This window comes from Rhipicephalus sanguineus, chromosome 5, assembly GCF_013339695.2.
Source record: "Rhipicephalus sanguineus isolate Rsan-2018 chromosome 5, BIME_Rsan_1.4, whole genome shotgun sequence".
In the NCBI taxonomy this organism is placed as follows: Eukaryota; Metazoa; Arthropoda; class Arachnida; order Ixodida; family Ixodidae; genus Rhipicephalus; species Rhipicephalus sanguineus.
In genome coordinates this window covers 88,850,878-88,866,511 of record NC_051180.1, presented here as the reverse complement: position 1 = coordinate 88,866,511, position 15,634 = coordinate 88,850,878, and the positions used below count along the sequence as shown (strand labels likewise).

The window sequence follows — 15,634 nt, the reverse complement described above, 5'->3', positions numbered from 1 at the left end:
ATATACATGTCACAACGCCATACACGCTGTTCGAAGAAAAATTGCACATGTTACGAAGCACGTGCGCGAAACTAACTACAGAAAACAAGGCACGCCAACATTCATTGTGCTTCCTGCTATTATAAACTGCTCACAGTGCGCCGAATGGTCCAAATAAATCCGTCAAGTTTAGCCAGAACTAGATCTCTTAATTAGACGCGAGCGCTCGCGGATCGTGTTAATCCAGCTGACATTGAAATCTCGCTAAAAATTTTAGCCTAGAACGCGTGTTTGATGCAATGTAAGTAGAAGCAAATGCGACATTTTTTATACGAACCATGTGTCACAGACCTACACATTTACATCATTCGCTTTTCTGCTCAATGTGCTTATTATGACGTATTATTTTCAAATAACGCATCAGCCTATATATCTCTATGCAGGGCGCATTCGCACATGTGCGTATGAACGCAGCGCGCCGTGCACCTATGAACTGTACACGCTGAGTTCAGTGTACCGCATACATTGGACTGGTTACATGCACTGACTGCAGTCGTGCATAGAAGACTTCACTTCCCCCCCCCCCCCCTCTTTTCTATTTCCTGCGAAGTGGCAGGCCACAGAAAAGCTCTTCCGGATACCTTTTCCACCTTTCTCACAATTAAACGCTCCTCTATGTATAGTTAACCTTGTTTCTGATTTCTTGCGACCCGCCACGGTGGTCTATAAGAGTTATGGCGCTCGAATGCTGACCCAAAGGTCGCAGGATCGAATGCCTGTCGTGGCGGCCGCAATTCGATGGAGACGATATGCTAGAAGTCAGTGTATACTTAGATTTAGGTGCACGTTAAAGAACCCCAGGTGGCCGAAATTTCCGGAGCCCTCCACTAGGACGTCTCTCATATCGTGGTTTGGGGGCTTAAAACATCAGCTATTATTATTGTTATTTTTTTCTGCGAGCAGACGAGCGTGTTTATAACGAGAGTAACCTGTTTACTGGATGGCCGAACGATCACACGTGCCTTGAGCAACGCCTGCGCGCTGCAAACACGCGGAGAAAAATGACCTTTCTATGCCGAGTAACAGCTGCGCCTGAATGCATACTGAACGCACGCGATCTTCGTAAACAGGTGGCTCGCGGAACCGAGGAACGACGGGGAGACGAGGGAGGAAGCCAAGAGAAGTTGTAAACACAGCCGAGCGGAGCACGTTCCAACGCGCTCGTCGTCTCCACTTACCGTCATCGTCATAGCCGATGTAGAAGTCTACCGCCGTGGTGACAACAGCAGCGCGAACGAGTGAGCGCTATACGCAGGTAGCTGTGCGCCGCAGCGGCGTTCGGTATGGGCCTCCAACACTTCGTTTCAAAGCTCACTTCACAAGTCAAATTGGCGTTCTGCGACGCAGCGTACGGTCACTACACAATATATGGCGACGAATTGACACTGTCACCAACGGCAGGGTAGCGATGTAGGCCTGATACAAGGGGCAGCGAGCGATACACGTGGTTGACAGCTGGACGATTATTCAGTGATGGCCGTGTCACGTCAGTTGCGTAGTCCCTCCGGGTGAGTGATGTCTCTTCTGTGCGGTCGGGTATTCTACACAGTAGAGCGGTACGCTTTGTTTTAGTCTGGAACAACGTCTGCTGTCGCGATCGTCGAGCCCTTGGATACAGCTGGAGTCGAGGAACTCCTTGCTGCCGGGGTCAGAAGGAAGAGGCCGGTCTTCCGTATAAAGAAACGCAAACGTCCGTCGTCAATGTCCGTTTCCTGTGTTTGCCACAACAACTAACACCAAGCACAGCACCACACAGACACGTCGAGAAATGTCTATACAGCACTAGCGAGTGAACAAGTCGGTGCGAACAGTGGACAAGCAAAGCGAAGGCGAGTTAGGGAGCAGTCGAGCACGTGAAGCGCTTGGTCTCTGGCGCGTAGTCCGCAGCTTCGCACCGTGCGGAGCGGAGCAACTGTAGGTGTGGTGGCAGTAGTGGCAGTATAGTACGAGGGAGCTCTTGCGCGAGCGCGCCGCGCGGAGACTTTCCGGCGCCTGTCGTTGCGATATAGTTTGCAGCTGATAGGTCGGAGGGAAGCGTCACACCTCGGGCAAGAAGCGAAGAAGAAAGCGCTGACGACAGTCGTTGCGTGCGTGGGGTCTTCTTCTTCTCCGGAGAGACCGGGCCGAGGGCCAACAACGATACGGAGCGAAGAAAGTGTTTGGGTCAGTCGTACCGCTGCCGCGCTTTGAGAACACTCTCAGTGCGAGCTCGAGGAATAACAACAAGGATAACGGTTGTGAGGAGGAGGAGGAGGAAGAAGAAGCGGTAAAACGTAAACACCAACTTTTTTTCTCTAGCATGTGCAATATGCGACGGCAGAGACATGTGGGGAGGGAAGGCGCTGGCGGAAAGCTTGCGCGTGGCCCGTTCGTCGCCTGCAGACGGGGATAGCCCTCCCAGGAAGCTTTCGCAAACCTGCAGCTGCTGCCGGGCAGGACGGGTGTGACGTCACGAACGCGCGTTGTGATTCACCGCTCCGCATGCAGCGTGCTGGAGGTTTTCCACGGCACAGCTGCAGCGGAACGACCAGATCACGAGCGACGCAACTGCGGCATCGCGCGAGGCGACCTGGCTTTTTTTTTTTTTTCGCGATTTGCGGTAGACGATCACTCGCGTCTTTTTGTTTGTTCGTTGCTTTTTTTTTAGCTTTACGACGACTACCTACTCGCCTACGAACGAGCTTGTTAGCTGTGACTGATATAAAAAATGTCAAACACGATGTCGTTTACGACAGGTGCTGTGCGAAAGCACACCGCGAGCCAACCTTAGCGCATGTTTGCAGTTTGTCAAGGAAGCGACGTCTTCTTGTTTTGCTAGTATGATATATGTGCTTTGGCTGCGGACGATTATTATGAATCAAAACACCGCATAAACATCGGAGCACTCGCGTGCAGCGCACTTGTATGTTTATCGTAATGCTAATTGCGGGGTGTTGCTGATGTCTACGGCGATAGGGATCAATAATTAACATGTGGGGCAGGCCTAGCCTCCAATATAAATACAGTGAAAATTATGTCACGTATTAAGGAAAGGTGGTTGAAGTAAAAATAAACTGACAAGGATTAGGAAGATGCCTAAAAAAACAGATGTCTTGGACTGAGATCCTTACCGTGGTGTGAGTCGTGGGAGGTTATTTAAAGCACTATAGTTTCTCATTTACCTAGGATCGAAGCTCTGTTGTCAGGGTTACCTGAGATTTGGAAAACCAGCCGAGACAAGATAGCGTGAAAATTAACGCTCACCGTTCTTACGAGGCCACCTCCATTGCATGCAAAAAACTTCGAAAGGAGGACATATCTCATCGTCAACGCGTAGCTGGCGTTCATACTTGTTTCAGGCCGGTGAACGTGCAGGTCTGGGCCTCTGGTTGGAGTCAGATACATAAAAAGAATGTTTTATACAGCGGCGATAAAAGAAAAAAAATAAATAAAGAAGAAAACGTGACTCAAAGTGTTGTGCTGTGTAGTCACCAAGGCAGTGTTCGCGCACGCTTTAGCCGTTAATTATGGCCAGAGCTCGCTGACCGTGTCGCCGAGCAACACGAGTTGCAGTAACATTGCACTCGGTTAATAATGCAAATTACTTTTTTAATTATCGTTGTTCATATGAATTTAGACGTGCGGTTCACGAGCATTTGTCGCCTCCATATACTTCTCGCGGGAGGGCAAAAAAAACTAAAAATGGAAAAAAACAAAACATCGTGCCAGAAATAACGTTAATTATATAGGACTGACAATTCGGCGAGTTGGTACGGATTCGTAATTATGAAACGGCACCTCGAAATAAGACAAATTCACTGAGGAACACGCGAACACAAGCGCCGCAGTGTAAATGAAATTTTATTCACATGCTCAGAATACAAAAATGCGCGTCTTCTTCTTCTCCCAAGCCTCTCAGGTCAACCCACTTTCTCGAGCATGCGCGCAAGAGGCATGCGTTGCGCTGTCACAAGAAGCGCGAGCAGGCGCGAGGCATTGCCAAAGGTCGGCAAGAAACGCAGAGCTCACTCAGACTCACTCATGAAATTTATCATGCCCTTCGGGCTCACTCAGACTCACCAAAATGTTCCTCATCCGCACTCACTCGGACTCGAGATTCACGAAAATATTACTCAACCGGACTCACTCAGACTCAGGGCTCAGTATGAGTCTAAGTGAGCCTGAGTGAGTCGACTTATGAGTGAGTTTGCCGACCTATGGGCACTGCAGACGCTAACACAGCGGCTCGCTGGCTCTCATGGTAGAAAACTCCTTGCGGCAGCCTCTCTTTCACTCTCTTTCGTCCTCGTTCGCTCTATCGGTTACGCCGACAACGGCGACGCCGCTCAACGCAGGAACGGGCGCCTAAGAGCAGCGCTCTAATACATACCCGCACGTGGCTACACAAAGAACAACGACAAAACATATAATGAGTAAATGGTTTTCCGACGCCTTTTTTCTTTGTATAGCAACGTACGGGGTATGTTTGTATACAGTGCATGCAAAGGAAATTTCAATTGAGAGTTCGGCGCTTGTGTTCATGTGTTCCTCACTGAATTTGTCTTATTTCGTGGGGCCGTTTCCCAATTATGAAAACATGTTACACAGTCAAGTACGATGATAACTTTTCAACAAGTTCTGTGAGCAAGCAAGTAAAGGCACAGGAAAAAAAGGTCAGAGGCACACGCAGCCGCATAAACAAGTGAAATGTCGCAAGACAGTACTAACACATGAATGGAACTTGACCGTTTTGCAGACAAGATGGCTGACAGCATTTACGCATAGTTGCAAGTATAACAGAATACACAACCCTATATACAACAAAATCGAACGCCAAGCTTTTGCTATGATGTTACGTTTAGTTTATTCGTGTGCGTCCGGCACCCTTTAGTGGTGCTTCCCGACGCGTTAATTTTCTTCCGAGATGCGTGAACTAACCACCACGTACTGAAATAACACAGAAAAGTTCAAATGGTCCATGAGAACACATTCGTCGGGGCTGGACGACTGATTATTACTGGTAAATCCAATAAAACGGGTTATTTCGGAGCTTCGGACATTTATTCATCCGTGATCTTGCTGCACGATGACGCTATTTGAAATTTCTACGCTAGCGCTGTCGCTCAGAAAAATAAATGTGAATAATTCGGTTGGTGTGTTTACGAAGTCAGGATTTGGGTTTGTTCCATCGAATAGACAGCACAATGAAGAGCGAGTTCAAATCAATCTCGAGGGGAAGCCAACGCAGTCGAGACATAGCTTTAGCCGTGCTATACAGTTTCGGTAAACAGGCTTGATGAATCACGCGGCGATATGTATAAAGCGTATAAAGAATAATAAGAAGGCGAGGAGACTCGAGGCGAAGCCGTCTTCAATAGAACGCAGACTGAGTATTTTTCCGGTTCGGAATAACAATAACGTCACGCGCGCATCGCATTGCGAGCGCGAATGCGCCGAGAAAGGACGAAGAAGAATATAATACTCGAGACACGTACCTCCTAGGGGCTGGTAGCAAGTTATAGGTGTAGTATTCGGCGTTTTGAGATTTTTATTCTGATTCGTTTTCGGTTTCAATTCGGAGAAAACGGGACGCACGTTTTATCGAGGCTTTCTCTAATTCGGCGAACACATTATTTGTGACCAAACAATACTTGAACTGTGTTTTGGACAGCGGTTATATGTTGTTCAGATAGAAAGACACCAATGTGTTTGTTTTTTTGTTTTTGTTCGTAGACCATACGCATAAACCTGCTTGTTTTTCCGGTAACATCTTTTCTACAGGTGACGAGCTTGCTGTTTCTTATTTGTTATTATACGAGTTGACAGTTGTTTCGTTTGTAAGAGACACGCAGAAAAAGTTTAGTTGGGGCACTTAACAGACATCCACGTATGCTGTGCACTGTCATAAGGAAGTCTAAACTGAGCACCTTTAACTATGTGAGTAAGCGCCAGCGGGCCATCCCCAACCTCAGGCTGCAACCTTTAAAATTCGTCGTTTTATGTTTACAATAGTTCCCCTAACACTAGCTTCTAATTTTGACCAACTTTTCTTGACCACTTTTTACACGGAGTTAAGTTTAAGCTTACCACCAGAGTGCACGGAGAGAAAGGAAGGGGAGATTCCTTCAGTAAGTACTGGAGAGGAGAGTGCGATACAAAATCAAACACGCGGCGCGCTGAAAATAGAGAATCTACGCAGACCACATCACAACACTAAAAAAAATAAGATATTTCAATACGACCAGTATATTTATGAAAAAGAATAAGCTCAGTAACTTTCGTGATACGCATAGGCATGTCTTTGTCCAAGGGCCAAGGACATCTCTCAACTTCAGAGATTGCGGTCTTTGGTGTATTGGTAAATATCGGTGAATATCTTTAGATTAAGAAAGGCATAGCACACTAGCAAAGATTATCCATTTCCCCAAATCTGCATAAATGAACACGCTGGGTCATCTTAAAAAGGAACGCGCCGACCTCGACGGGCGCCCGCATCTGTGTCGCCTTACTCACACTTCGTGCCCGGTACAGACCCGTGCATCCGTCCATTGCGCCACGCTCGTCGATTCTCGTTCGCTCGCTGGTGCGCCGCTGTCACCGCAGGTTCCCTACACTTTGCCACCTTGTCTCGGCGCCCGGTTCGCGAAGCGCTCTTCGTGCGCAAACGTATAACGTTCATTGCCGAGACCTTGACACTGAAAGACAGCCTCGCTTTGAGCGGCTCAAGCTGGTCGGCCCCTTGTCCATGCAAGCGCCGCATGCGACGGACACTTGAGACGCGTGGCGAAAACGCCTCCTTCGTCGCGCAACAGTCATGAGCGTGGTGTGCGCCGGATGCCTCCGAGCTTTTACACTTCGACGAGAGGGTCAAGTCGAAACGAGATTGCAGGGTGTTGTTGCGTGACGTCTATAGACCAATCTCTCCCATACGTATTCGCACTCGGGACGTGCACTCTTAAAAACCCATGGCGGATCGATTTACTCCTTCAGTCTTCGGTGCAGCCTTCGTCTTAGAGCTTCTGTAGTCGAAAGAAGTGCGCGTCAACGATCGTTCCGATAGTTTTGATTTTCTTTTGTCTGTCAATCGAATGCGTGCAACCTTTCCGTACCGTCGTGATTTTTGCCGTCTTGTCCGAGTTGATTTCGACGGGCGGAACGGTGCGCAGCTTGGCATTCCTGAAAGTAGCTTAGATAAAGACATAAGTGGCGTATGTGACCAAACTTGTTTTCTTCACCGTGCACCGCTGGATCCCATAGTCGCGAGTCAGTTGGTTATATATAGTTAAATAATTAATTGCTTCGACTACTTTCCTATCGACAGTGTGCTCCTTCTGGCTGAGTAGGGGAGCGGTCACCGGCAGCGGTCATCTGTAATTATTGTCTCCTTACACGATCCTGTTTTATAGATTTCCTCATCGTAACTGGGTTCATTATCTGGACGGTACTGAGCGGATAATCGACGTAATGGGCATTTATGCTATTACGAAGCTGTGGAGAACAGACGTCCAGATAGTCAGCTCACCTTATCAGGGGCGTAGCCAGAAATTTTTTTCGGGGGGGGTTCAACCATACTTTATGTGTGTTCGTGCATGCGTTTGTATGTGTGCGTGTATATATACGCAAGCAAAACTGAAAAATTTCGGAGGGGGGTTGAACCCCCCCAACCCCCCCCCTTGGCTACGCCCCTGCACCTTATTTATAGTCGTGAGCATATTTGATTGCAGTCAGATGTACTGCATTGTCCAGTATGAAGACGGAATTCCGCATTACACATAAACTATACAGATGATGGAGCGACCGTACACTCAATTGCACAGACTGTAGGCTGTGTAGCGAATCAATCAAACAAATGAACAAGCAAGCCGCTGAAGTTCGTTTCTTTACTAATAAAAAGCGGTGATCACGTAGTTTCCTACGCATCGCTTCACACAGGCAATCTGTCATAATTAACATGTGCCCGAGAGCGATACTGCGCCGCTAATTCGTAATCGCCTGAAGCCGTTAGTTACAAATTTTCGCAATCTCGCTGCAAACGCCACGGGGCAGCGGACGAGTTCGTTTCTCAATCTGCCAAGCGCCTAATGTACGTGACACTGCGGTGCACTGCACGTACAGTGCAATCTGCTCGCCTATAGTTAGTTCCCTGCACGCTTCTAGCCAGCATTTACGGTGCTTTTACTGTGGGCTTTCACAATTCCTTGGCTGCGAGCCAGCAAACACATGGTACCGAAAACGAAAGCATCGAAGCAGCATTAAAGAGGGTAGTGACATGCCCGTGGCAACAGTGGACCGACAACATGTACATTAAAGCCTCGACGCCGCGTTTAGCTGTTTGTCTCTTTTCGTACGATCAGGCCTGAAGAGACGATGCGTTGTGAGGTGACGCACGCATGCGCAAAGCTTCCATCGTATGACGAAAACTCTACAGAAAAAAATAATCACACAGAAAGAAGAAACCAGGGGCGGCGTAGTGGAGACGCGCATGGCAACATTCGCTTAGGTCGTAGTACAGAAAAATGAGAGACGAGGTGAAAAGAAGCGTCTACGAACATTCAAGAACTAAAAACCTTCCGCGGAGGTCTCAGCTTTCTTTTTTGCGATTTTTGTTTCTTCTCCGGCGATTTTTTTTTTTTTTACTACCGACGGTTAAATGTGAGTTCACCCACTGCCCCATCCACGGTGTTTTCCTCTCACATCGGTCTCAATAACTATACTTTCAGCCCCAAACTGCCGGTGCACTCTCGATCACGCCAAAGAAAGGAAGCCTCTCCGCTCCCCCTCTGATCTCTCTGAGGCGTGCCTTGTCATGATGGCCACCAGCGAAATGGACCAAGCGCACGTAGTCCACTTTATTTTTATCTGTCTATCATTACTATATCCGCGGTCCCTTACGCCTGCTGCTTCAGCGCCGGCGATGCGAGAGGGAAAAGCGTGTCCGTTGTGGGAAAGGAGAAGGGCCGGGCGTTTATCGTAAACAAGTGCGCGAATACGAACAGCTGGCGCGTTTGGACCCACGGCTCCCCGGCTCTCGTCTGATCTTGGTCGCTCTCCCTTTCGTAGTTTTTCTCTCTTTCGTCCTTGCTTCTTTTTTTAGTCAGTCTGGGTCTCCCTTTTACGAGCACCGATGCCTTTTTTTCCGAACCTGCGGGAGTCGCTTGCTCGCCACGAAGTTCGCGGGGTCAGACAGCGAACAATGGAACGTCCAGAGTGATGCTGCCGCTTCCTGTCGGCACACGTGCAGATCACGTGGACGCTACGTGTGCGGAAGGGAGCCAGACATACGGAACCACGGTTTCAAATAAAAAAATCTCTCGCCTGACTCAACGAACAGTCGCTGGGCTTCGCGCTGTAAATGCGTACCATTGGATAGCACTTTTTAGCGATATATTTCGCTCCGAATGTGACGTATTTTATCGTTTTCGTGACTATTGTTGGTGTAGTACACTTTATTACCTCGGTCATATGCAGCTTCCGAGTACAATATAAGACCTTGCTCGAGTTGGCTCTAAAGAGTGGGTCTGTATTGAGCAACTTTTATTTCTTACTTCGAACGCTTCTATTCGAGTTAAACAAGCTGGACTGCACATTGATTTCAGTGACAAGCAGGGGCGTAGCCAGAAATTTTTTTCGGGGGGGGGGGGAGGGGTTCAACCATACTTTATGTATGTTCGTGCGTGCGTTTGTATGTGCGCATGTATATAAAAGCAAGCAAAACTGAAAAATTTCGGGGGGGGGGTTGAACCCCCCAACCTCACCCCCCCCCCCCTGGCTACGCCCCTGGTGGCAAGTATGCTTGCTCTCTTGTCAGTTTTGCCGCGGGCGCTGAAGTGCGTGTATTTCGCTCCCTTCTTTCTTTTTTTCTTTTTTTGTTACAACACACTTGTCCAACCTATTATGACAGTACACACATGAATGTGTGGCTTGTACAAATTCAACAATGTGTACTTATGTAATGAAACTACTATAAATGTAGGAAATGTATGGAATACTATGACCGTTTAATAATCGTTTCTTCATGTTTATAAAGTCTTATTCTGTTCGTGAAATATCTTTTTTATTTGTATCGGCATTCTTTTCCCTATGTAACCTGCTATTTTTCGTAAATATACTTGAACGAATCTCGACTATTCTTAGGCTAGGGATTCAGATGCATTAACTTCAGTTCTCTTTTTGTAAATCTGTTCTGTCCTGTTTTAACTGGTTTGCTGTGGAGAGGTTGACGTTTACATCACCTCCGTTACTTCATTTCTATAAGCTCTGCAGCGAAAAAAGAAAAAAATAAGTGGTTACCCAAAATAAACATGAACAAATAAAGAGAGAGAAAAAAACATCGCAAACTAGAACAAGTAAAAAAAATTAACATGGCAATGTGCAGTTCGCTTTCAGGAGTTCACATTGCAATAAAGCGTTCACACCCACACATATCTACGTCTGTCTACAGTATACGGTCCAACACATCATTCCGTATATAGCAACACACAGCTGTTCATCACAAGCGCTTATCTATAGTGTTTCGTTTCAATGAAAATACGATAAAGAAATGCAATGAAATATATTATACTGAGTGCTTCCGCGCAGCGCCTTATGTTGACAGTTGTACTCAATATCTCCCATTTTCTTGTTTCAGCGCACTTGTTAGTTTCCGTGCTGTATATCAAAGATATCAAAACGGACATCATTGCCTTCATGACCTATCCCGCTTGTCTTATCCTTGTTTTTTCTCTTTCATCAGTGTGTCGCGTTGGACTGCGAAGAACGCAAGAGAACAAAACCACGAAAAGGTAAAATATACCTGCAGAAATAAATTAAAAGTATGACGCTCGTTAATTTTGTTCGTAGGCATAGTCATCTTTGGTAAGACACCGCTTTTTTGTTGCTGTTTTTGTCGAAGGAGGTAGATAGGGTAGGCAGAGCGCGATGCAGGCACTCGAAATCATTACGTTGTAGAAGAAAAACAAAACCAAAAAAACGAATCAACATGATGTAGACACGAGTCAATACATTACATTGTTGCGTTGTGGTCTCATGATCGCGTGATCTCAACAGCCAACGCATGTCCTCTGTTCGCGTGATTCGCAGTTGAACTCAATGCCTTAGTAAGAGATGGCGCAAAGTGTGCCGGAACGGTGTCACTAATGAATCATGATCGTTCGCTAAAATATGTCACTAGTCAGCGTGTATCAAAGGCGGTTAAAGTTGGTCAAAAGTCAGAATATTTATGCATAGCGTTTAAAGACCTATCATGCAACGAAGAGTTTGACAGTAATTGAACGTTGAAATGTCACAGCGTCTGGGCTGTACTTATATATACGCTGACTGCAGACAGGAAAGGATATAACCGAACTTACGGATGACGTATATCTTACGCACAAAAGCTGGTGCTCATTTCAAAAGCAGCTGATTGGATTGGATATTACGCACAAGAGGGAGAGATAAGGAGAAAGGAACGCAACAACCTCTATCATCTATCTAGCGAGCATCCTCCAGACGTTATCTTCTTAGCCAGCGCTTTGGATCAGCCAGAGGAGGAGTCAATACGTGCATTTCGCAAACAGGGCGAGCAATGCAACAACAGTACGCGAAAGAGCAGCCTCGAATGTGGGCGCCTTGTCAGCGTGCCGAAGGGCATGATGTAATTTACTGCGTAGTTTCTGCTGCCGACAGCTGCAAGGGGAGAGAGAGTGTTCTTGATCTAATGAATCCTGGAGAGCTTTGCCGGCTGGCGAGCCTGCCATACTGCTACAGATGAATGCGATAAAAGGGTACACACATTGGACATCAAAGATGCCAACAAGCGCAAAGCAAACCGCAACAAAAAACATGCAAACTAAAGCGTATCATTCAGACAAGTGTCTGTAAGGAAAGCTTAAGAGCGCCTTCGTTGGGAGAAATGCGTACACAGTCCGTGGGCCGAGTGCACGTGTAGTCGGTTAACGCATGGCAGTCGCTTAAAAAATTCTCTGCGAGAATTTGGATGGTTCTTTCTGATATGAATGGCCCGCAAAAATTGACAAGTGAGCCATGGATGTCTCTCCTGACGCAGCATGCGGGGTGCACTGGCGAACTGGCGGTGTCATCGGTTTATTCCTGAATGTGAAGAACTGCGTTGCGATCTATAGCCGAGAACGATGCCGCTGTGCCTGATTAAGCATCTTGGTTAGTTAACGGTATCGCGACTTCATAACACCTTTGAAGCGACAATAAAAGGTCTGAATAAAAGTCGGCATCAATAAATCTTCTCACCTGCTGCTCAGAAGTGGGGAAATGAAGTTGCAGTAAAGAGGAAACCACAGAAGTGTGTTTACGAAGAAGACAAGTGTGGCGGTGACTTGACGCCACCACTCAGTATTTCTGTTTGAACACGATCAGCGGAGTCTTACGTCAAGACACAATCACTCAAGCTGGCCAGAAGGGTAACGTGCGCCGATAAGCTTAACATAAATATTTCACAGAACGCTCACCTAGCAGGTTCCTGCAAGGAGTTCATTGTTTTAAAACCGCCTCATTGTTCAAGAGCTTTCAGCTGTAATTCGTCATCTTTACAACGTTTCACACTCGCCGAGATTGTCCGGTGGTTACGGTGCTCGACTGCTGACCCGCAGGTCGCGGGATCGAATCTCGGCCGCGGTGGCTGCATTTCGATGTAGGTGGAATGCTAGAGGCCCGTGTGCTTAGATTTGGGTGCACGTTAAAGAACCCCAGGTGGTAGAAATTTGCGGAGGCCTCCACTACGGCGTCTTGTATAATCATGTCGTGGTTTCGGGACGTAAAACCCCAACAATTGTTATTATAATGTTTTACTGTCGGTGTGTGTTCGGTTCCTGAACCAGAAAACATTGCTTTTCGAGCCACCGATTTGGTTCCCATTGTAGTACTCTGTCAAAGTGCACAAGGCGGATACTGTGTCCGATCTGCGCTCTCCGTCAGAAATGTTCAGCTGCCGGTATCGAGTTTCAGAGAACCGTAGTTCACAGCAGCTCGTACGAGAAGCGTTGCAGTTGCGCGCCTAGCTTCCCGCCCCATGACAACAGGCAGCAGCAGCAGCAGTAACCTGGGCAAAAAACCGGTGCAATATGTCTCCACGCACGGATTCTGAGGCAACGCGCAGTTTCCAAGCACGTCTCCGTATTCCCTTATTTATTTATGTCATCGTGTTTATAAGTACGGCACCTTTTTTTCTCTCCGGCTCTATGCGCGTGCGGAACAGCTGTTGTTGTTTTGCCGCTCCGTGCACGGCTCGGCGAGCGGCGAGGAGGATTACGGCACGGTGCCTCGAGAGCCTGCCTTTTCCCCACCCCACCTTCGGAGTGAAAAGAGAGAGAGAGGGGGGGGAGCAAACGCTAAAGAAGCGAAAACCCGGAGCCCGAGTCACCTATGCAGCCAGGCGCGTCAGCGCACTGCTGTTACTAAGGCCGTGTCACGTGACTCTATTTCCTCTGTTTTTTCTTTATTGTGACCTCACTTCCGGTTTCCTCCTCTCTCTCTCTTTTGACGTCTCCGCCACGTTCCTAACGCCGCCTAGCGTCTGTCGAAAGCACAGGCGGCTGCCGCGGCGTATCCTGTCAGTCGGTCTTCGCCGCGCTGCAAATGCGGGCTGCTCGGTGCGTTGTGCGGTTGCTGCTAAGAGGTGAAGCCGTCGCGGCAGGCCCACAATGATCACAAAGGATTTCGAAGACGTCACAGCGTGCATCACTACTTTCTTTTTTTCTTTTTTCACGTTATGTGTATTTTTTTTCTCTTATTTTCTGGAACACCTCTCTCTACCTGCCGTAGTAGCTTAACGGTTGCGCTACTATGCACGAGGGCGCGGGTTCGATTCCTGGTCGTGGTGGCGGCATGTGACTACATGCCGCTAATCTGCTTTGTAAGTCTATAAGAAGTGCTAACCAATGCGAGCTGCTGCGTAATCGGGTTGGCAGCGAAGGTATTTCCGCACGTTTGTTGTTTTCGAAGAGAAGACACTCGATAAAGTTTCCAGCGGAGTGTGATCAATCACGGGACAATGCTATTGCCGGCTACGTATTTAAGTGAACTGTTATACATCTATGCGAAAGGGAAAAACTGTCATGCACCTCACTGTACAAAGTACGATGGTGCAAAGAAAATCCGTACGGATTTATCAAAAAGAAAGCTTCCCAGTTGAAGACATACTACTGTATACTAAGAAGCGTTCTTTCTGATAAATCTGTATGGATTCCTTTGTATCCTTGTGCTTTATACAAGCGGGTGGACAACTTTTTCCTTTCATCAATATCCTTGTACCTTGACAGCTTCCACAGAACTGATTTGTCACACATCCCTGTATTTAAATACCTCCGTCATGTCCTCGGGAACAATCATTCCTTTCTCTTGTAGTACAGGAACGAAAGCACAGTTTTTTTCTGACGTTTCCTTTGCCCGAAGCAAGCAAAAGTTGAGCCGAAAGAAGAAAAAATGTGTCGCAGAAACTTTCGTACTATGGGCGCTGAACTCTATTAGGTTGTGGTCAAGGGTTGTGGCAACATTGCTGCCTTTAAACGTGAACGCAGACGGTTCGGCTACGATGCTAAGCTGTACAGTGCTCGTCAAATGAAACCCGAACACCAGCAAGCCTTCGCAGTGGTATAGTGCGCGCCGTCCAGTTATCACCATGGACAGGCGCGCATATGCGCAGTGCGGTCAAACCGGATGCGCGCGCCTGTCAATGGTGATAGCTGGACGGCGCGCACTATACCACTGCGAAGGCTTGCCTCTGTTCGGGTTTCATTTGACGAGCACTGTACATGCAAGACCATGCTTGACGGCGAGCGTCGTCAATCACAAAGTAGAAAAAAAAATATTTCTCAAGTTAAAAAGCCGGCAGATCCCACGCATTGTGGGAATCGATGTAATGCGAAGCAGCCAGCAAAGAGCTGCATACATCGTCTTGTATGTCACTAAGGAAAATGCGTGTCATGATTTTCGTGTTAACTCCTATTATTTATGTTCGTCACACAGTCACGTCGCGCAATACCAATTCCGGGGTAGATCAAGCTAGCGAAACGGCCGCCAGCGCACCATGAGCGTGGCATGTAAATCATGCTGTACATGACATGCGTGTCATGGTTTTCATGTTTTGACTTAATATTTATGTTCGTCATACAGTCACGTTACGCCATACCAATTTTGGTGTACATTCGATTAACCAAGCGACCAGGAGAGCACAAAGTCGTAGGCGGCTAGATAGATAGATAGATAGATAGATAGATAGATAGATAGATAGATAGATAGATAGATAGATAGATAGATAGATAGATAGATAGATAGATAGATAGATAGATAGATAGATAGATAGATAGATAGATAGATAGATAGATAGATACGCTCAAAGTCGCAGAAGTGCGCTAAGAAATGCTTCGCATTTAAAAAACATGGCTGATCCCTCTGTCATAGGAATCGGTAAAACACGAAAGCGAAACGTATCTTCACTGACGTAGTTGAGCGTTTGTTGTGCATTGCTCTCAACGCAAACCTGTGGTGAGAGCACAAGACGTACAAACCACCGCCATCACCAGATAAGTGCGCGTGCGAGCGACCACGCCCTGTAGAGGCGCGCGCTCATCTGCGTGGGGCGAGGACCTTTAAAGCGCGCTCTTCG

At 47.3% G+C, this 15,634-nt stretch overlaps 1 protein-coding gene across 3 annotated transcripts in view; it reads right to left on the bottom strand.

Annotated features, from left to right (window-relative positions):
- The window catches only part of LOC119393970 (monocarboxylate transporter 10), a 132,029-nt gene that overhangs the window by 78,420 nt on the left and 37,975 nt on the right, over positions 1-15,634 (bottom strand). Inside the window, exon 1 of one of the 3 annotated variants that reach the window (XM_037661178.2) lies at positions 1,218-1,601. The exons of the other annotated variants lie outside the window; for them this stretch is intronic. The gene's annotated coding sequence lies outside the window, so the exon portion shown is untranslated. Of the gene's footprint in view, positions 1-1,217; positions 1,602-15,634 lie in introns of those variants that run through there. 3 annotated transcript variants of the gene reach the window in all.